At 55.3% G+C, this 22,714-nt stretch overlaps 1 protein-coding gene across 3 annotated transcripts in view; it reads right to left on the bottom strand.

Moving 5' to 3' along the window:
- The window catches only part of Lingo1 (leucine rich repeat and Ig domain containing 1), a 135,509-nt gene that overhangs the window by 95,394 nt on the left and 17,401 nt on the right, over positions 1 to 22,714 (bottom strand). For 2 of the 3 annotated variants that reach the window (XM_063243567.1, XM_005000811.4), the window contains exon 2: positions 21,015 to 21,102. The gene's annotated coding sequence lies outside the window, so the exon portion shown is untranslated. Of the gene's footprint in view, positions 1 to 21,014; positions 21,103 to 22,714 lie in introns of those variants that run through there. The other variant, XM_013145609.3, reaches the window with a different exon arrangement.

Here is a 22,714-nt window from a genome sequence, read left to right as displayed (position 1 = left end):
CCCCATCTCCAGGCTTCTGCTTCCTCACCTGCAAAGAATCTGGCACTAAAAATACTGTCCTCATCAACTTCCAAAGCTGCCTCTTCTGTTGTGTCCCAGGTGCCCTCTCCCGTCATGATGCCCACCTAGGACAGCCACTCCACAAGCAAGAGTGCTGAGCTCAGGGGAGTGTGGACAGTCCAAGCCTGCTTCACAGGAGTTGAGGCCTGAGGATGGGCCCTGAGCTAAGAGCTTGGCTTCCTGGGCCCAGCCTGGCACCCTCCCATCCCTGCTTTCCCTGCCGTGACCCTCCCCCTGCCTCAGTGTCTTCATCTGGAAGATCTTAGTGAGCACACCTAGTCCAGCGGGTCATCAGATGGGGCCACTGTCCAGAAAACACCTATCAGAGCCAGCTCAGCCTGGGGCGGCTTGGAGCCAGGGCCATGGGGAATCCTCTTGGGGACTGGGCCCCCTCACTCACACATGCCCACCAAGGACTGGAAAGAGGAGGTGACCAGGCCTTACACAGAAGCTCCAAGGACAGGCTCTGTGCACAGTAGGTGCTCAGCAAGGGACCCCCTTCACCACAGCACTGTCCCCTCATCTCAGAGGCACAGGGCAGGCAGGAGCAGCACAGGTCTCACACCTGGCTGGGAACGGGGACCACACTAGATGCTGATGACGGGAGAAAAGCGCCTGTTCTGTGGGGGCGTCTGCATCGTCACAGGAACCTTGATCTAATTGAGTGTCCTATTAAAACACGTCATTTGACGATGCAGTGGCTTTAATGGAAGAGTTCCTGTGTTATTCTTAAAGCTGCCACTGAGCTAACACACTGAGCCCCAGCCACAACCACACTCACCAGTGCCAGTCAGCACCTACCTCGAAGGCAGCTGTGCCCCAGAAAGTACCAGGGCTTGGGGCCCCTCCCAGTGGGCCCTGGTAACAATGCAAAGGAGGTGGCTGCTTTTTCCTCCTTAAAGGTGTGTGCGGCGGTGACTCATGCCTGTTTTTTCGAAGCAGCCCTGTTTCTGGTTCTTTCATGCACACCTGGTAGCTCTTTCTTCCCCACCCCAAAGGCTGGGAGGGTGCAGGGACAGAAGGGAACCCAGGCAGCCTGGGCTGGCAACAGTGGGACACAGCTGTGGGGAGTGGGGTCTGCAGGGCCTTGAACAGGAAGCAAGCCCAGCTGAGCACTGGGATGCTTCTTGTCTCTGCCCAGCTCTGTGGTTTTTAGAACATTAGACTCAGTTGCCAGCTTTTACAAACCACATGGATCTCTGGCTTCTTTTGGGAAATACTCACCTGGTCACACACAGAGAGTGTGTGTCTGTGTGGTCCTGATCCTTTGGGTGGGGCTGGCAGGTGGACCTCCCGTCCCCCACAGTCCCTCACCTTCCTGCCTGCTCTTCTCACTCCCCCTCCTCTGCCTGGTCCCTGGGGAGGTTGAGCCTGAGACCCCTGGTCCCTGAACCTGCCTCGTGTCTGCCTGGGGCTGGGGAAACTGGGTTGCAGGAAGAGGACTATGGGGGAGAAGGGGACAGTGGGATGGGAGACAGGATTCACAGCAAAGCCGACACCAGGAACACAGCCAGAAGTGCCCAGACACAGAAATTTTATTCTGTTGTTCTTAACAAGTGATCATTTGTTTAAAATTCAAGCCATTTTATTTATTTTTTTTTAAATATCGCTTTATTTTTACACATCTGACAGAGGTTTTCAGTACACAATTCTTCCAGTGAAAAATAGCATGAATATCAGCCTCTAGCCATTGGCAGCTGCCTTGGTCAGGGGCCAGGCACCCCCTTACTCAAGCGGTGAGGTGGAGGGGTGCACATCCCTTCCGTTATTAGCTTATCCCACTGCCTCTTGATGGTACTCATGTGTTTTATTTTTTCCTGCAGAAGCAAACATTCCATTAAATCATGATATTCTATCTTGCGCTCTTTTTTGCACCTGGGTATTCCCAATTCTATGTGCACATTCTAGCCATTCTTCTTCAAAAGCACGGCATTGAGAAGCAATTTTGTATGCCTGTTCAGCACTTTGGATCATCATATGACAATCTAAACTAATGCCCAGTCTTGTCTGCACATCAAAGAAAGGCATGGTGACCCACAGAAGTGCCCTAGTCCCCTTCTCAGGACACTGCTTCAGAACCCTTCAAGACATTTTAGTTAGGCCTGATGGCACAAGCCTGTAATTCCAGTACTCAGGAAGCTGAAGCAAGACGATCACCACAAGTTCAAGCCCAATCAGGGCTACCCAGTGAGTTCAAGGCCAGATTGAACTACATAGAAAGACCTTGTCTCAAAAAGTCAAAAAAGGAAAATAAAACCAGGCCATTCTATTAAACTCAAAATGTGCTCCAGTGCACTTCATGAGGCATGCAGAGACCTCCCACCAAACTCCAAGAGACAAGACATGCGGCCAATGTGGAGGCACAGACTGCCTGTGACTAAAGGCCGTCCCAGCCATCTTGCTGATCACAGGCGCTGCAAAGGATGCTCCTTGTTTTCCTGTCTGGAGACACAGCAGCCAGTTTAAAGGACTGAGGTGTAACTGGACAAATACACACAATAGGCTAAAAGCTCTTTGTGCCGTGATTGTACGCTTTCAGGTTAAGATGTCTGGACACTAGAAAGGCTGCTCCTCTGCTCCAGTCAGGCTCAGCACATTCTGGCCAAGTCGTCCCCTGCTGCTGTAATTAAATGCTAGGGAAGGCTTCGCTCCTCACTGAGGGTTGGGCAGGAGGGCTGGGGGCCTGGAAACTTCCAGGCTTACAGGGCACAGCGGGGCAGGGGTCCCTTAGTCCTTGCCCAAGATGTCACCGAAGGGGCGCCTGGGGAACCCATCAAAGCTTTGTCACAACCCAGACAGCAACCACAGACAGCAACCCACTCCCACAGTGGGTCAGACTGCCCTCTGCCACTGCTGCCAGCTTCGGAACATGGCTGGCACACAGTAGGAATTCACCAACAAAAGCAATGAAGAAAGGACCAGAGGCAGGAGCTGGGGAGAACAGCCCAGAGAGGGAGGAGCCTGCTCCACCCTTGTCGCTGGTGAAGCCTGCAGAATTGAGCACAAGTTATAATTAAGACGGGATGTTTGAAGAGAAACATAATCCTCGTTTCCGTGGGATCCGCGGGCACAACAGTAATTAACGTCTCATTAACATTCGCCTAATTAAGCAGTTTATGAAAGTGTATGGATTTGCATGCTGCCACGCTCAGGCACAGCAAAATTAACCCCTCAGGCCCGGGTGGGCTATAGACAAAACAGCCAGTCCAGTGAGAAGGGACAGTGACTGGTCAACAGAGGCAAGGACAGGGTGGCCCTCATCAGCCCAGCCCCAACATCTCCCCAGCCCTTTCTCCCTGGCCAAAGTCAGTTTACCAAAAGACACTACACACAGAGATCAGGGGTACTGGGCTTATCCTATCTCCATTTCTGACTTTGCCCAACCCTGCTAATGGCCCCTGAGTGTCCCCGGTACAGCCCACTCTGCCATGCCTGGGTGCTCATCCCTCCTCTAAGCCTCATTGGGGACCAGCCTGCCACCACCAGGGAACTGTCTGTGGCTTCAGGATCTCTGCACCTCACAAGGCCCTGCGGCCCACAGGAACAACCTGAGCATCACTCGACACAGGAGTGGGGCTCAGAGAGAGGAGTGTCCCAGACCACAGAGTCATCGCCAGAACCCAGGATACCAAGATCCAAACCCCGGCCAAGTCCCCAAACAGTGTGATTCTGGAGGCACAAACGCTGCACTCCTGGCAATGCCTCCATGAACAGCTCCTGCTGCTCTCGCCTTCCCTGGACACCAATTAACCACGCTCCGTGCAGCCCTACAACTCCCAGCCCAGCCCCGCAGCCAGAGCCAAGCCTGAATCAAAGTCACCTGTGACCGCCCCAGGGGGGACTTCAGCTCTCCAACGGAGAACGGAGAGAGGGGCCTCTCAGGACGGAGTCAAGAGTCAAGCAGAGCATTTTCCCTCCTGTTCATTCACGATCTCTCTCCTCTGCCTTCTCACCCACCTTGGACGCTCCCAGACGCCTGTCCTCCCTCGGCCCATTCCAAGGGCAAATGAGGACACCTTTTGCCAGTGATAATTTCGCAATATGCATCAAGAGCCTTAAAAAAATGCTCATTCCAAATAAGCTATAAAAAGCAGGAGCCATAAAGGTGAGAAATTTGACTGTTACAATTTAAATCATCTTTGCAACAAAAGGTATGATAAAGGGAAAAGACGAGGCACAGATAGCCCACCGAATGGACCTGCAGCCCAGACAGCCAACAAAAAGTTCGTTCCCAGGCTACACGAGGAACTCTTCAAATCAATAACAATAATAAAAAAGATGAATCACCCACGTTCTTTAAAAGGCAAAATAATAAGAACAAGCAATTGTCAGATGAGGAGACCTGAAGGGCCGATAAACACGTGACAGAGCTTGCGGAAGCCCAGTGGAGCTCTGAGATGCCAAGGAAAAGCACGAGGCCTGACCCCACCTTCGGTATGTTCACAGCCTATGTTCACAGCCGAGCCAGACCTGTGAATGCTGGTGGAGGAACAGGACTTCCCACTTCTGGCTGGGGACATCAGAAGTCGCTGCTGCAGTCGGAGGAAACCGTTTGACCTTATTTCATAAAGCTTACACTTTCCGGCCAGGCAGTTCCACACATACCAGGATGCTCCCTACACACACACAGGGCAGTCTTATTTCCGAGGTGAAAGGGACACATTCTAAGTGTCCACCCACAACACACCACATCATACCTACATGTTGCATTGACCCAAATAACCCAAAACCCAGGCAAGTCACAAGGAGCAGGCAGTGGTCTCTCAAAAGAGAAAATTGACAGTACTTTAGTCATGTTGCAAGGAGGTTGACCCAATGGGAAATGTTGGGAATTGCATGAATGATAATTTTTAAAGCCTCCCATTCCTCCCTCGCCCCAAAATGGGCAAGTATTAACTCCAGCTCCAACATAACTCTGTCATCCTAAACTGACTGCCTCAGTCCCAACCCCCCACCGCCAGGCTGCAGACCCCCAGCAGGGCCTGCCTCCATTCCTGCTAAACCCCAGGTACCTCCCTTGCACTAAGGGGCAGAAGCAGGGTTCCCAGGCAGATAGGGGCAACCTCAGTGTTGGGCGCAGGCGCTCAACATACCATACCCCACCCGGGACTAAGGACCACGCCAGCTTCCGCAATGCGCTACGTCCCTCTTTAAATTAGCCAACCCGTGCATACCTCGTGCTCATTCCATACTCTGTGGCAACTCCTGATTGGCCACAGCTGGATATATTAGCCAGAGCCTGCGTCCCATTCCTGCCCTGCTTCCTCGTGGCAGCCTGTGATTGGTCACAGCCAAATATATAAACCAGAGCCCGCGTAAATAAAGCAGCAGTTAACTGTCGCCCACAAGAGCGTCTCCTGTCTCATTGGGGAGCTGCGCCGGTCACCTCAGCATCCTCTCCTCCTCCTCTTCTCCCCAGCTGGCTCCAGAGAAGGAAATCTACCCGAGCCAGAAGTCCACCGAGTCCCCCTTCCCAGCTTCCTGGAACAGATATTTATTGAGTGCCTCCTTGGTCTCTGGCACTGGGGACAAAGCTTCGAACCAAGCAGCTGCAGCCTCTGGCCTCACATTAAGCAAATAAAGCAATAAATACAAATTGTGAGGAGAGGCACAGAGGAGAGAACCAGGTCTGTGCAGAGAGCCCTGTGTACCTAGATGACACTGGGAAGTGACAGTAGCCCAGATGTCAGGGCATGGGGCATAAGGGTGTCTGCCCCTCCCTCCTCTGCCCCATTCCCTGCTTTGCTCCCCACAGTGCACCAGGCAAGCCCAGGGCCAGGCCATCTGAGGAGGACAGCAGAAAGAGCAATTGCTGACCCAGGCTGTTAATGGAAATCAATGCCTACTTGCCAGCATGATCTACACCTGAGATTCACTCCCTGATCAGGTCAGATGAGGCACTGCAACCTGGGGAGGGGCACCAGGGTGTGAACGGACTCTGCCAGGGATTTCTCTGGGCCTGCTGCAGCCATATCCCTTCCTGCCCTGTCACTCAGGCCTGCATGGCTCCAGATCTTTCTAGGGCTCCCACGGCCCATGGACAACTTACTAGCCCTGGTACAAGGCCTGTCTGAGCCTCATTAGCCCCTACCCATGCTGCAGCCACAGCCAGCTCACACTCAGGGCCAGAGCTGCACTAGAGGCTAACAACTGCACGGTGCCCTCTTCCTGGAACAGAGGAGGTGACCACACCAGGTGGCTCTGAGTAAAAAGCCCCATGAGCCAGCAAGAACTATTTTGATGTGCATGGGTACTGAGCCTGGAATTCATCAAAACTCAACAAGGGCTCAAGGGGAGGGAACAAATCCACGAGGCCACACCCACTCTGCCCTCTGCCTTAGCTGGACTATCACTTGAGGGTCCCAGCCAGTGTTGACCATATTTACCCAATCCCTGTGCCCCTGACCTCTCTCCTGTCTCCTCTGTGGACCCTCTGGGAGATCTGGCGGCCAACACAGGGGCCAGGTCAGCCTGTGAGCAGAGCTCTGCCAGGATCTGGCTCCTCCCCCTCCCAAGCCACACCCAGGCTGGGTAGGACAGTGACTGAGCCAATAGATAGCCACAGAGCCAGAATGGAAGCCAGAGAGAGATGGGGAACAGAGTTGAGTCAGGAGGAGAGTGAGGACAAACAGAAGTGTGGTGACAGCATCACACACCTGGGGAGGCAGCCTTGGGGCTTGGAAGGTTCCTTCCAACCCAACACTCAAGGACTCTGGGTGTCAAAAAGCCCACATATGTACCCTCCCTGCATTTGATTAAAGGAAACATTTTTAGTCCATTTTCCAGTGAAGGGTGGGGACTTTCCTGCTATGAGGGGCAGGGATGATGCTCTTCTGGGCCTGCAGGGCAAAGACCCCAGGCTTCACACTGTCTCTGGCTGGAAGGAGAAGTGGAGGCCGTGCTCTGACCCAGCAAGCTGGGGTCTGGGTGCCTCTAAATCCCAGATTCCCATAGTCAGTTCAGAGAGGATGGAAGAAGCCCCCAGGTGGCCCAGCAACCAGGACCCTCTACCCACTCTGCAGATAGGGGGACCTAGTGTTGCTGGAGCTCCCAAGGAGCAACCACCCCTAAAACTGGGCCAGACTCAGGCCAGACTGGGGCTGGGATCCTGAGTACCCCAGAAGCCATGGCTTCCCACAGAAGCAGCAATACAGGGAGAAGCAAGCTAGGCTCAGCTCTGTATCCAGCTCCGGGTCCCAGCTTGGTCCAGCACCTCTGAGGCAGCCTGGCCTCTCAACCCTGATGGCTTGAGTCACTCCACCACCATATCCAGCCAGGTACCAGAGCTTGGTACCAAATGTACCAAGGAGTCCCAAATGTTGAGACCCCCAGAGAGTTAGGCACTCCACCTCCCAGCTGCCTCTCTGTGCAGGAAGAGGAACCTGGGCAGCCAGCACCAAGACACCTTGCCTGGCCAGCCCAACCTGTGCCCCCACCCCATCGAGAGTGGACCGGGACACAGCTATACATGTGTGGTCTTCCGGCCCTGGAGGGGGGCAGTGAGAAGAAAGCCAGTGTGAGGGATAGAATTTGGTGCCAGACCCAGGGTTCAAATCCCACTACAACCCTTCAGATTTCAGCTGTGTGAGGGTTCATCTTTAGCCTCTGTGACCTCAGCTCCTATGTCAACCAAGGCCACAGCAGTCCTCAGGAACCTTCATCTCAAAAGAGGGATTCATGGGACAGCTGGACATAGGGATCCTGGGGGCCAGAATTCTGCCACCCCGGTCTTGCCAACCTGACACCTCAGCCTCCTCTCTCAATGCCCCAAATCCATGGACAGGGTGGAGGAGGGGCACCGTAATTTAAAACAAGGCAGAATTTGCCTCTCATTAAAATGAAGTTTGTCACCTCTATCATAAATTGTCCTTCTCAGCTGCAGAAAAAGGTCCATTAACACTTTTTTCTTCTCCAAATGAGGCGAGAGTGGGTAGATTTGAAAATCCTTGTGGACAGTGAAAAAAACAGAAAAGCCCCCTAAACCCCCCAGCAGCCAAAAAATCATTGTAATTATCTGTCTAGGAGCAGGCATGGAGAGTGCCTGGGCATGGTTCACTTGGTTAAGGTGCTAATTAGCAGGAACCAGCCCAGTGTTGGCGTCCCCCGAGCTGGGGGCTGAGGAGTGGGCTCCGATATCCCCTTTCCTCCTATGACCCTCAGCCTTCCCTCCACTCAGTCTCCCCTGATTTATGGGTAACACCTTGGCTCTGGCCACGGACTGCATCCTCCCCATGTCTCGAAAAGAGAGGAAACAGTGGGTGAGGACAGGGCAGGTCAAAGGCCCCCATCCAGTAAGGCTCAGAAACCCTCTCCCCTCAAGACTTTAGTCTTCACCTCTGAGCAATGGGTACCCAGTCACTGAAGATCACAGGCTGAAGATTCTGTCACCAGGAGACCTGGCCCAGACAGACAGCTTGGAAGCCCAGGCTGTGGGGGCAAGGGCTGCTTGGAGCTTGGAGTGCTTTCAATTCTGGTTTAAAACATAATGAACACCACACCGACCCCGTGCCTGAACTGACTTAACTTGCCACAGCAGTCTCATGAGGCAGGAACACCCTACTGGAACCCCGCCCCTGCACCTCTACTACTTGGGAGCCCACCTGGCCCAGCCTCTGACCCTGCAGTCCCTGCCCCTGCCCCTGCCCCAGATCCTTCCACATACAGGAAGACACATGAAGCTCTCTGCCTTCTGCGCAGCCATCCTGCAACAGTCGAGGTGAAAAGGCACTGGCCTGGGTTCACACACGTTGGTGGGGGGAGTTCCGGGAAATGAGGCTCCCACCCCACCTTAAGCACGCTAGGCCCAGCCCACACACAGCCACTCCTCAGAGTCCCTGGATGCCCTGGCCTGGGATGCTCTGCAAAGAGCAGCCCCACCCCTACCCCTCCTCTGGGTCTCCAGACCACCCCCGAAGCCCTGCACTCCTCTCCCTTCTCAGGCAGTGTCCTCCTCACCGCCTCCCCAGCCCCAAGCGGCACTGAGCCCAGAGACTAGGAAACAACAGTTGCTCCCCATCTGGTCCAGGGATGCCAGGGTCCTGCTGAAGTCATACAGCAAGTCAGGGCTGTGCTGGGATAAGGACCAGGAGCTCTCTGGGAGGCCTGTCCCGGGCTTTCTCTGAAATGGGGCAACTCAGGGAAATCTCTGGCCTCAGTGACTGGCAATTTGGGTCCTGCACCTTAGCACTCCCTCCTTCAAACCAGCCTCGCTACTTCTTAGGATACAGCCCCACACCGCGAAGCGAGGCTCTTCTGCACTGCCCCCTCTGTCTGTGACCCCTCAGGCCCATACAAACATTCCTAACTCAGAAAACATCTCCCTGTCAGTCCTACAGCTGGCCCTGAGCCATAAGCCAGAGGCTGAGGGCTCCCCCTGGACCATGCAGACACCCACTGTCCCCCAGATGCCAGTTGCAGGCTGTAGCCCCTCACCAACACCCCCATCCCCTCATCAGTGCAGCTGGCTATCCCTGAGCCCCAGGCCTGGTGAGTTACAGCCCATCCAATCCGCCCAGTGTCCTCTCCAGCCTCTGTAGGCCCATATGACAGCACACCCATCAGTCAGCCTGTGGCCACCACCACTGCTGTTTCCTGGGAGACACACTGTTTACACATTATCAGAAAGTTTGGCCCCTCCCTACCCTTCCAGCCCCTCTCCGCTTCCCTTCAAGGGGACCAAGGTTTGGGCTGTAATTATCACCGTCCATCTTCCCTGCAGATTTTAACAGGCCCTGAAAATGCTGTGACCATGAAGGGCACACAGCCCTCTTTACAGCTGCCCTGGCCAGCATCCCTGCCACCCCAGATCCACAGGGAGGTCATCAGCACAGGTCCCCTCCTCCAGGACAACTGATCTCAGCAAGGTGGGGGAGTGGGGAGATCAAGGGCTCTGGGCCATAGCAGGAGGAAAAAAAGGGGCTGACAGTTGATCCCCAATCTGGGGGTCCCCCAAGACAGGCCCTTCACAAAGCAGGTCCCACAGCTGCATGGGAAATCTCACCTCTGCCAGAGTAGGGGTGGCACAGCTGGTCTGCATTCAGATTGATCTTCACCTCACGCCAGCCTGGGGAGGCCCTGGCTGTCTGAGTTCTTTCTGTGTTTTAACAGTGTTAAGCCTCAGCTGGCCCAGAGGTCAACACTGTGACATCACTATCTGGCCAGCTCACAAGTGAAGAGCAGGGTTCAAAGCCAGGCAGGGAGGTCTGCTCTCTCTAGGAACTCAGCCCTGCAAAGGTCCTGGGGCTGAACTGCTGGAGGGGGTGCTGGGCTTACCCAGCTCCCACCCAGCCTCAGTAAGGACCAAGGTGGGAAAACCCCAGAAGGTGCTGTTATGGGTCATTGCAATAGGTCAGCCTCTGACTTCACCCTACAGTACAGATATATACTCCAAGGGCCCCAGGACACTGAGGCCCTTTATCTTCTCCTCTGGGCCTGTGTCACTATACAAGTGCCCCCAGGCAACTGTACCAAACCACCCAGAAGGAGCCAGCCTAGCGGCATATACCTACAATCCCAGTACTAGGGAAGCTGAGGCAAGACAATCACCCTGAGTTTGAGGTCAGTGTGGGCTCTATAGTGGGTTGAAGGCCAGCTTGAACTGCATAGCAAGACCCAGTCTCAAAAAAAAAAAAAAAAAAAAAAACCGGCAGAGGGTCCCTTTGAAGTTCCAGAAGCTGGAGTTTGAAATGCATTCCCGGAGCCAGGTGCTTAGCAGAGAGCTGTCTTCTTCCAGGGTTCCTCTCTTCCAGGCTCTGGCTGCTGCAGTGCCCTGGGCTCCTCCGGCCCCTGTTCCTGTCCCTCACACCCTGTGGCCATGTCTTCCTGGCTCCTCTGCTTGCATGCTGCTTGCAAACCCACTCAGGGCTGCTATCAGCATCCTCTCCCTGCCACTGGCCCCTTGGTCTTGCCACAGCCTCCCCTGGATTCCTGCTTCTGCTCTGCCTCCTGTGGCACAGGAGGGAGAAGGACCCTGGATCCACACCAGGGCTCGTCACTCCTGTCACATTCTGCAGCAACGCCTGCCTTGTACCAGAATCCAGAGTCCTTACAACAGTCTGTCATCTGCACATTTACCCCCAATAGCCACGGGGTCTCCCCACTCTATCCCTACTCAGGCTGGGCTGCTCCCATGTGCAGGGTTTCCTCTGTCCCCAGTGCCCTCCCCAGAGCCAACAAAGCCCTTCATGTCCTCTGTCTTCATCTAGTCACTTCCCAGGCCACCCAGCCCCGCACTTCCTTCCTGAGGTCATCAAGAACCTTGGGTAGATTTCACTCTTTTGTCTCCTTCGCTGTTTGCCTCCCTCCATGGTGGCAGTCATCAGACCCTGGGCAGTGCCAGGCTACAGGGCTCACTGACCATGCACCACAGGTGATAACAGAGAGCGGGCACCCAGTCTCCTAGAGCCCAGCACTGGGCCACACCACCCTGGCAAGTGCTGGAAAGCCCAGCATACAGGAGCTGCACAGAAGCTGGGTACAGGCAGGCCCAGAAGGGCTACACAGGATAAGCAGGAGGTCACTGGCCTTGGAGGAACAGCTTCACACCTGCGGGAGGAGGTGGAGGTACACATATCAGAAATACAACTCTGTTAGGGTCCTGGGATCCAGAGGGTTGGACAGAGACTCAGCTGGGAGGGCTGAGGGTGGGACTCTTCCTGTGGGCAGTGAAAGCCAGAGCAGGCACAGTGGATGAGCTTCAGCCCGATGTGGGGATGCTAGGGAATAGGACCCACCTTGCCACATGCCAAGGCTGGGGTGGGTCCTATTAAGCCTAGCAATCCCATCTGTGTCAGCATCACAGCACCCATATCCCAGGCCTGTGCTAGAAGGGGCCTCCAGGAAGTGAGCATACAGTCTGCATTGAATACAGACAGGGCATGGGGTGACATTATGGGCAGATGGTGTCCCTACACTCATGTTTATGCTCCAGCCCCAATGATGAATTCAGGCTACGTGAAGTCATAAGGATGCAACCCGGATCCAATGGATTAGTGTCCTTGTAAGCAGACACCAGATACATCCCTCTCCCTTCTCTCCTCTACCTGCTGCCAGAAAGAGGCCCCCAGCAGATCCAAACCACACAAGCACCCTCATCTCCGGCGCCCAGAAACATAGGGAGGGGCACAGGAGCCACTGGCCCAGAAGACAGACAGGCACTCTCCACAGTCCAGCCAGGGCCCTGAAGCAGGGCAAAGAGGTGGGACGATCCCAGGTCCTGAACCCTAGATTCCTGTTGCCTCTGCTGCCCCTGGCAGAGGAAACCGAAAGCACGGCCTCCCCTACCCAGCTCCTGCCCTATGCGGCAGCTTGGAAGCGGGCATCTGGACCAGGCTCTGAATGACAAACATCAGGACATGCACAAACAAAATATATAAGCAAATACACATTCTATAAGTCAGTTTAATTAAAATTGATTAAAATGAACTTGCTTTTAAAAGTGAGATGTGCCCTGTGCCTTTTAGAATGAGCTTCTCTTTCTCTCTCTCCTCTCTCCCCTCTCCTCTCTCTCCTCTCTCTCTCTCTCCCCTATCTCTCTGTCTCTGTGTATGTGTGTGTGGTACCAGGGATCGAACTCATGACCTAGCACTTGCCAGGCAGGTGCCTCTACCTGCTGAGCTAAATGCCCGGCCCTGTGGTTTTTAGAAACAAGGTAGGAGACCCCAAATCTGAAGGTCTGGGAGGGGGTGGGGTGGGTGCTGCCAGCTCACACACCTGGTATCCTCAAGAGGAGATGGTGCTCATCAATGTCACCTTCTGGATGCCACCAAGCATTCCTGGGGAGATGCAGGCAAATTGGTCCATTTCAGGGTGGTAACAAAGCCCAGAGTAGGTGATGAGTGGCACAAGGTTGCACAGCGTGTCTGTGGCAGTCTTGGTGGGAAGCTGCTGGCCCATCTGCCAGCCCTGGGCATCTCCTTCACCAAAATGGCTCAGGGCACCAGCGGTCCCCCTACCCTCGGCCAGAGCCCTGGCCGAAGCTGCTGCTCCCAGGCACCTCCCATCTGCAGAGTGGGAAACTCACTCTGTGACAATCTGGCTCCATTGAGGACTGGCACAAGGAAGGGAAGGGAAGTGGCCTGGGGCCTGGGGACAAGAGCCAGAAAGGAAAAGGACCCGAAATCAACAAGCATTCCAGAATTCTAAGCAGTTTTTGGAGGAAAACGAGGAACAGGTTCAGCTGTTGCAAATTGCTCCAGGGGAAAATTATGTTCCCATGCTCTATTATACAGAACAGAAGGAACATTTGGTGGGTTGAATACTTGTTAATTTATTTCTGTTTGTTAATGGGCCCGCCACTCATGTACGCTCAAACACATGCACCACAGGCACACGCACACGCACACGCACACGCACACACACACACACACACACACACACATCCAGCATCAGTGGGAGGTATCCTTGGACCTCATGTCTTCCTTCCACCTCCCTACTGAGCTCCACTTGGGTTCTTGGTCTCTGCTCTTAATACTAGAGATCTAGAAGGCTATGAGCAGTTTAAGGACTGAGATGAGTCCCTCAGTTTCCTCATCTAAACAACGGGCAAAAACGCTAGATTAGGTGCCAGCCTAGTATAAGGCCAGGAGTCAGGAGGCTGAGGCAGGGGGATTGCTGCAGGATTGAGGCAGCCTAGACTGCATACTGAGACTCTATAAAAAGTTGGGGAGCCTGATAATAAAAACAACCCAACACATTAGGGCAAAGCCTTCTTCAGCCTTGGGGAATAGTGACCAGGTACAAGAAGTCCCTTCAGAGCAGCTGCAGACACACAGTGGATCTGCAATTCTGACTGTGGACAGGGTCCACTCCTCTAGTCCAGCCCATGATTCCCTGCCTCTCCTAGCCCCAGATCCCCATCTGGGAGGCAATACACTGCTGCCTTCCACTGAGCCATGGCCAAACGACCTCACCAGGCCCAGACGCTCAGCCTCCTACGCCACGGCCATCTCCGACACCTCAGGGCACCAGCGGCCCTGCTCCTCCAAGGCTGCCCTGGCCATGATCCATGGCTCCCCTCTCCTGGGACCCTGCACCTGCATTCTTGCCACCAGCTCTATCCAGTCTCACCAGGCAGAGGCCAGAGCAGCATCCGAAAGACACAGAGCAGATGCTCCCCACCGGGCACCCTACATGGCCATCCCCTGTGCCTCTGGGAGCCTCAGTTTCCCTCTCTGTGCAACAGGAACAAATCCAAGGATCCTTTTCTAGGACAAATGAGAACACAGAGAGGATGAAACAGGCTCCACCCCAGCAAAGGGAAGTACTGAGGACCATGGGGTGCAGGGTCACCCAGTCAGGAGGCAGAGAAGCTGGACCCTAGCTCTCCCTTGACTTCGCCTTGCCCAGGGAGACTGAGGGGGACCCAGAGTCACACAGTACCACATCTGAGGCCCTGAGGGCCGGAGGAGGGGACCTATGCCCAGCCCATCTGTACCTTAATGCTAGCCGGACCTGGGTGACTCGGAAGCAAGGGTCCTTCTGGGTACAACCCCAGCAGGAGGAAGATGCAGGATAAACACCCCATCTGACCCTTAGCTTCCTTCCTCAAGCTCATGCACCTGACAGCAGAAACTGACTCTGCCTCCGGACCTCTCCTGTTGTATACAAAGACACATTCGAATACCCAGGAAGGGTGCTGCTGCCATGCCTGAAGCTAGGGCACTCAGGAGGAAGTGGGTGCCCCTAAAGGTAAACTGAGGCATGATGAGAGCCTCCCTTGGGTGGGCCAAAGCTGGGAGATGGACAGAAGAGGAAGAGGAGCCTACATGGCAGAGCAAGAACTGGTATCTCTCCCACCCAGGCTCTGCCCAGCCACAGGTGTAGAGCATGATACAGGAGACTCTTCGGGCTCCAAGGTCAGGTTTGGAGTCTACACCAGCCCACCAAGAGCAGATGCAGGGCTGGAACTGGTGGGTACCCGGCCCATGGTGCCTCCCCTCATCCCGCACAGCAGGAATGATTCCTCTTGCAGCACACAACCTGTCACAATATCCACCGCACACTCCCAGCCAAGTGCCTGCCCATCCATCCTGGATTAATTCCGGAAGTCACTCCATTCATTAGGGTCTGCCTGAGTGTGCCACTTCTTTATTAGGGAAATCTGTCACTGTTTGAAGGAGCACAGAGGTTTCCTTTTGGGGCAGGGATTTCAAAGCCTCCCCTAGCAGCTCAGGCATGAGGACACTTGTGGCCAGGAAGATCCCCAACCCCAAAGTTGGCCAGATGTGGTGGGGACCACTAGACTCCAAGGTGGGGTGGCCAGAGCAAAGGTCTCTTCTGCCAGCATCCATGGCCTCTGCCCAGTATTGTGTGACTCAGGGCTACTCTCAGCCTCCTTGAGGAAGGCAAAGCCAGGGAGACTGCATTGCGGTGTCAACCATCTGACCCTCCAAGAAATCTTCTGTCCTCCCCTCTAAACACCAGGGCGCAGGGAGTAAATGATGACACCTGGAGTTCAGCTCTGACCGACACCCAGCCTGAGCTCCGGCACCTCCAATGAGCCATACGCTGCCACCCTCCACCAGGCTGTGTCAACACCCAGCAGTCTGGTTCAGAGCAGCCACTCATGGGTCCTGCTAGCACACAGAGGGTGGCCACAATCTAGGTGCCCGGATCACCACAGCTCCCCTATGCTCCTGCTCTTTGCCCTCCAGCAGCCTTCATTCTAGCTTAAAGCTGCCCCCATCCTGGGCAGAACCTCCAGGGCTGACCCCACAGGTCTTCAGCCCCTTGCCCACTTTCACAATGCCTTCACAGTGCTGAGCCCTACCCCACCCCGACATGGAACCCCCACTGTCCCCCAGGGCCCGTGATGGCTCCGGGCTGGGATCCCAGCTCCTGATACCCTGCCCTGTGCCGCAGGCAATCTGTCCCACCCTCGGCCTAAGGGCCCTCACACTCCAGGGCTGGGACCTCTCCATCCTACCAGGTCCCTGGCCACCCACTACTCTGCCTAGCCTTGGGTTACATTGTTTCCAAACAGGTGTCCCAGCCCCTCTCTCAAAGCAACCTCAGATCCTGCTGAACCCCAAAGACCACACTCCCAGGAGCCCTCACCTCTCTTCTTCCCTCTGCAGGGGCTCATGACATCTCTCCTTGGTCCTTAACTTCAGGCAACTACCAGAAGCAGAGACTGAAACACATGCTCATTCTGTGGTGGCCACACAGCCCGTGTGCACAGGAAAGACAGGTGCATTAAGCCTCAGGGAGGAAACAGAAGGCTCCCATGGATGGAGAACATCTCGGTGAGATAAGCAGCATAGTGCCCATTGCAGAAATTGAAAAGCTGAGGCTGCGAGGTGTAAATCACTTGCCCAAGGAGCAGGCTGGATAGCAGCCAGCCCCTACCCCCAGCCTGTTCCCACTGAGATGTCATCCAGCAACACAGGGCCCTCAGACCCCTAGGGAAGTCATCAGTGCCACTCCGGAAGAGACAGGGCCAAGGGCACTGGGTCCCTTGCTCAATGCCACACAGTGAGTGACAGGGCTGGGACTTGAATGAAAGGTCTTAGCTCCCCAAATGGGTTAGAGCAGCAGGTCAGGATTCCCAGTCTGCAGACAGCCCTGTGCTCACTGTCCCCAACCCACGTATGCCCTATCCCCATCCCCACCACCGGCCCAGGACTCAGGGGTGCGGCATGGTTGGCTGACCTTTCCAAGGCCAGACTCTTGTGATCTTGTAAGTCTGTAGAGAGCCTGGGCAGAGAAGCTCCAAAAAGTAGGACAGAAGGGAGGAGGGGATGGCAGGGATGGGCTAAAGACACTGCCATCCTCCACCCACCCAGGCAAAAGTGGCACCATCTCCTTGCATGACCTTGGCTGCTGCCAGGGCTGGGGGTAAAGGCTTGGGCTGCTCCCTGATGGGAGGGCATAGCCAATGTCTCCTCTAACTCCTCCCCAGGGACACAGGGAAAGAGACCACTTTTATAGCAAGAATTCCTTCATGCTGAGGGTCACCCTGCATCAAGGAGCCCCCACATCTTCATCTGTGGAGGGAATGGTCAGAGCCACCTCCAAGCCACAATGAAGACAGAGCCCTGTGGGACCTGGTACCTTCCAGCTGCCTAGCACACACAGGACACCCCCAGCTCCCCGTTCCAGGATACCCCTAGATATCCAATTCCAAGACACCCCAAGTCCCCAACTCCAAGGTAGACAGATCCAAGGGTCTCCTCAGAAGCCAGCTGGGCAGCACTGAGAGGGGGTGCTGGACACCCTCAATAGTAACAACCCCACTCCTAGATGCCATTGGGACAGCTGGGTCAGGCAGTGGGCATGGCTAGGGCAGCAAGAACCTGGGGACTCAGGAACCAGAAAGGTGTTATGCCCCCTGCCAGTCGGGTTACTCGTGAGCAGCCAAGGCCATGTTCTTTGCCTCACATCACACCCAGGCCTGAGCAAAAGGAGCCTGCCCCCACTGCCAGGGATGCCCTCACAGGTAGACCCAAGTCTGCAGAGCTCAGCCAGGGTGTCAGGAGCTGGCCAGCCAAAGGGACTCTACACAGTGAGAAGCCAGGCAGGGATAAGAAAGAGCAGGGGCAGCACAAGCAGACAGGCGAGGGTGGACACAGGGTCCTGGTGGACGGCAGAAGTGTGGGTGGCTGTTCAGACTGGGGAGGCGGGGGGTTCACAGGAGAAACTGGGGCCAGTCCCTCCTCTCTGCCCCCCCCCCACCACATCCCACACCACCAAGCAGGAAGGCCCAGGCCAGGCTCTCCAGCGCTCCTCCAGGCACAGCCGGGCCCACTCCAAACCCAGGCAGCCTCTCATTACCCAGAAGAGCCTCTCGACCGCAAAGGCCTCAAGCACCTCACCAATGCCAGGCCTCTAATTAGGAAGTTGTTAACTTCTCCAGGAAGAATGTTAATTCGGCTCCCCATACATCGCCTCTGTCTGCAGCTGGAGGCTAACATAACTCAGTGCCAGGCACCACCCACACCCTCTCCCCACAACCCTTCCTCATGGGCAGAGGCAGCATGGACAGACCAGGACAGCCTGCCACCGGCATGTGCCCTAGGCCACCAGCACAGGTCCCCAGCCCCCAGGGACTGAAACTGGCCTCCTCCTCCCTCCTCTCTCTCTAGCCCCATTGAAACCAAGAGGGACAAATGGCTATAAAGGATTAAAATAGTGACACCTACACCACACTGCCTCAACACCAGCCTCTGGGCTCCCAGAGGAGCCTGTGACCCTCTCCATGCCCTCTGCTGTTCTCCCTGAGGCTCAGTGCCAAGTCGAATTTATTGAGCACTTACTATGTTCCAGCCACCACTCCAAGCCCTTTATGGGCTTCAACCTACTCAGTCTACACCACACAGATGCCATTATGATTCCATAATGGAGGCCCAGCAGCACAGGTACATCACTTCAGTTACACCACTATTGAGTGACAGAGCTGGGACAGGAACCTGCAGTCAGCCACTTATATCTATCTGCCTGTCCCAAAGCCTGGGGTCTCTCAAGGGACAAGCCATCACCTGATCCAAGCTGCACCTCAGCTGCACTGAAGAGATATTTGCAGATGAAGGGCAAGCAAAAGCAAATGCCAACCCGGTCACACTCTCCTTGAGCCTAACCACAGGTGTGCAGTAAACACAGAAAGGCAAGATGGTCTCCACCTCCTGGCCAGGTAGACAGAGGCCTGGGGATGACAGCAGCTGCCCCAGGACACCAGGAAGGGGACACAGAGGCTAGGAAGTCCTTCCTCCCAGCCTGACCATACCCTTACCCTTCACCCGGTGAACAGGAGTCACCTGGGCACAGCGCTGTGTCCCTCAACAGTGATATAATGGCCACTGTGCTGGGAGGCCCTGCAGACTGGGGAGAAGAAATAGACATACCCATTGGTGACGTACGGAGCCCCACCCGGGGCTGGGGAGCTTCCCAGAAAAGACAGACAGCTGTGCTTCCTAGGGGCCCTGTCCAGCCTCCAGGATCCCCTTGCAGTCACTTGGCTCTGTCTGAGTAGCTGTGCGGATTCCAGAACCAGTTGTAGAGCTGGCATGTGCCCCACACACACACAAGGACATCCAGAGAACAGAGGGGCCATGCAAACCCCACCACACACAAGTATGTGCAGCCTGCGAACCCACCTCTCCCTCCACACTCCACACTCAAGAGAACACGTCAGGTGGGGACAGCAAGGGGAAACCCAGGCCTCCCCAGGACTTTTAAGGCACTCAGAGGCCCCATGCCCACCTGGCCCCTTCCAGGGGCTGAGATCCCAGCGCAGCCCCACACCCCTGCTCCACAGCATCACTGGCCCTCAGAGCCTCAGCCTGCCCCACTGGTCACAATCTTCACACCCTACTCCAGTGCCCCAGATCTACTGACTGACAAAACACAACTCAGAGAACAGGCTCAACACGCCTCAACACGCCCGGGCTGGAACATTACGCTGTCATTAAAAGTCACACCACAGAATCACATTTAATGAGGGAAAATGATTTGGGTGTAGAATTAAGTGCAAAAGGCAGGTTAGAAAACAGCAAGTACAGCTTGATCCCAATTATGTCATAAATACATATTTTATAAAAGTCTGACGGGCAAAACACCCGAGCACTCGCACTTTTCTATACAGAACACCCATTAGGCTTTATAACCAGAAAAATAAGATGTTTTAAGAGGACCCTCAGGCTCCAAGGCTCAGCCAGGGGTCTAGCCCTGCAATAGTCCCCCCTCACCGGCTGCCACTGACTCCAGTGTCCTCCATCCAGCCTGGTCCCCACCCCGGCTTCCCACCAGGGTCCTCCATGAGCCTGGCTGCCATCCCTGCAGGTGGTGCTGTCTGCTGCTGCCTGGGGGTCAGGGTGAAGCCCAGCCCATCCATCCCACCACCCACTGCCTGCCCAAGCCCTGGACAGGCTCTCTCCCTCCAGCAACAATTACAGGTTGAACCAGAGGGGCTAATTAGCAGCTCATTCCATAGGGCTGGCTCATTAGCAGGGATATTTTGATGAAATTGAGCCGACTTCAGAGCAAGGCCAGGTGCCCAGTGCCAGGGAAGGAGTTCCAGGCACTCTCCTCCACGCCCGCCCACTCCCTGCTGGGGGGGTAGGGCTAGCTGGGCCTGGACCCCACACAGCTGTCACCCATCCTGCAGGAGGAGGGACCCCCTGGAGGTGAGGAATGAGGATGACACGCAGTCCAGCTGCCATCCCAAGCCTTCCTGTGTCTCTGCAGCCTTCACCTGTCAAGAACAGAGACAGAGCAGGCATGGTGGTGCACGCTTGTAATCTCAACACTTGGGAGGCTGAGACAGGAGGACCGCCATGAGTTCAAAGACAGCCTGGGCTGACAGTGAGCTCAAGGCCAGCCTGGAATGCATGGAAAGATCCCCAGGTCCCTTCCCACAGGACATGGAGTGGGAGGGTCCATCACTCCCCTATTCCCAGAGTCCTGCTCCTCATGATATAGACCACATGGCCATCTGCTTTCTTCATACAAAGCCAAGGTCACCTGGCTGCCAGTGCTGTCACAGACATACTCCCCAGGTCTGGGCTCCACCTGACCGAGGGGCCTCTGGGTCATACACTGACTCTGCCTGACACACAGCCTATCAAACTCCCTGCGTCGAAGCCAAGGCAGCCTCGTGACAATTTCTTGGACCCTGTCTGTCCCAGACCACATGCTCCTGCTCCCTTCTGACCTGGATGCAAGCAGGCACTTGGTCAACAGTATGACAGAACCAAGGACAGTGCCTTCCTGCCTATGAACTCCCTGCTTGGAGAACCTATTAGCAGTCTGTCCTCTAAAGCAGGTGGTGGCAGTAGTGCCCCAGGCTCTGAGCTGGCCAGCACTGGCAAGGGGCCTGGCATCCCCATATCAGACCTGCAGACCCAGCTACTTGAGGAGGGAGATGGAAGACCTAGAAGAGGCCCTGTCAGCACGTTATAGCCCCCGTGCCCAGGGCCATGACACCCCCACCCTGCCCAGTGGCCCAGCGGGGCTCTTACCTCCAGCTGGGGTTTGACTGGGTGCAACCAGCCAGAGTCACCCTCTGTAAAGCAGCACCAGCACCTCAGGCCCTGGGGGTACAGGAGGCTGTGGACAGAGAGAGGAGACAGCTGTCAGCCACTATGGGCAGCAGGGAGTCACACACAGTCTAATCCCATCCTATGTGAAGTAAAAAAGATGCAGGACACGCTGTGTACATGCACCAACTCCCCACAGTGAGTGCCTTCTTGCCTTCTTTCCCCCCCTCCCCCCGTACCAGGGATTGAACTCATGACCACCTGCTTGCAAGGCAGGTGCTTATGCCTCTGAGCTACATCTCCAGCCCCGAGTGAGTGCCTTCATTACACATTGAAAACATGTACTAAAATAAAATAAAAATACTGACGCATCCACACATGTCGCCCTCTTCTGCAGGATGTACTTATTCTTCCCCGTACCCTCAGTTTACTCTCAGCAGCTGATCACACAGGATGTCTGGCATCAGCGCAATGGGGCCCTGAAACCTTGGGGAGTCTTGTCTCTGAGTCCATTCCCTCATCCCTAGGATGGGGACTCCCGCTTCCTGCTAGGAAAATGAGGACAGAGAAAGAAGAGACACAGGCCCAGCAAAGTGTCCAGCACCAGCACTGCTGCCCTCCATACTGGCTCGGCCCCCAGCTGGCCCCAGGGTGGCCCTGGAGAAGATGGGAGGCAGAGCACTGCCACCCCCCAGGCCCATACCTCATGGGTCCAGCCCCCAAGGGACCCTCAACTCCCACATCGCCCTCCCCAGCCTCTCCTGCTTTGCTTCCTCTTCAAATAACTCCAGGGGCCAGCAGGACCAGAGTGCATGAGGAGAACGGCGGGCATCCTGGCTCCTGCTCGGCCCCAGCTTCACAGGGGTAGGAATGACCCCAGCTGGAAGGCCAGGGGTACAGGTGGCCCCATTTTTCATTTCCTGTGTGTGTGGCTCTCGGCAAAGCCTTCCCTTCCCCCCCTCAGACAGAAGTCTTCCAGAGCTGTCACTGAGGGGTTCCATCAGACATTGTGTTTCTCAAAGTCTGTGACACACACCTCCAGGTGCACAGGGGGATTTAGACAAACATTTTTATTTTTGTAGGAGTTTGTTTATTTTTCTGTGTATTAGAAAAAAACCTGACAGGCACATTCCAGGCATGATTTCACGGATGTGCAGCTCGAGGAGCACTGTGGTAATCCACCTTCAGATGCTGGTCAACGCCAAGGTGAGGATTAAGAAAGCACAAATGCAGGTGGTGCCCAGAGACCATGCCACCATGAGGGTGACAGCCTCAAACCCGGGGCTCCAGGCAGCACATGCGAGGCGGAGCCGCGCCCTCCTAGCCTTTGATTCCCCACGCAGCACAAGGACTGTGGGGCCTCCTGCTACAGTGGGTGGTAGGGTTGATAGTCAGGACTCCCACAGTCATTGTGTCACCAGGCCTATGATGCTAAGGAATTTGCAGCCATGTGACAAGCGAAGAGAGGACAGGGAGGGGGGACTTCCTGCTTCAGGGGCACAGAAACAAGCACAACGTGGGACTCCACGCAGCCACAGATCAGTAGCAACAGGTAAGCAGGAGTCTGCTCGCTCCTGGTTTTCCAGTCCCAAATGATGCTCCTGTGCCTGATGGCCCTGGGCAGTGCCTCCCAATGACTGCTCATCCTGGAAGACAGGACAGGGCAACATGATGCCAGCCTG

Source organism: Cavia porcellus, unplaced genomic scaffold (genome assembly GCF_034190915.1).
Source record: "Cavia porcellus strain 051 isolate PalLab524CR breed Dunkin Hartley unplaced genomic scaffold, mCavPor4.1 scaffold_38, whole genome shotgun sequence".
NCBI classification, from domain to species: domain Eukaryota; kingdom Metazoa; phylum Chordata; class Mammalia; order Rodentia; family Caviidae; genus Cavia; species Cavia porcellus.
This window is presented reverse-complemented; position numbering and strand designations above follow the sequence as displayed.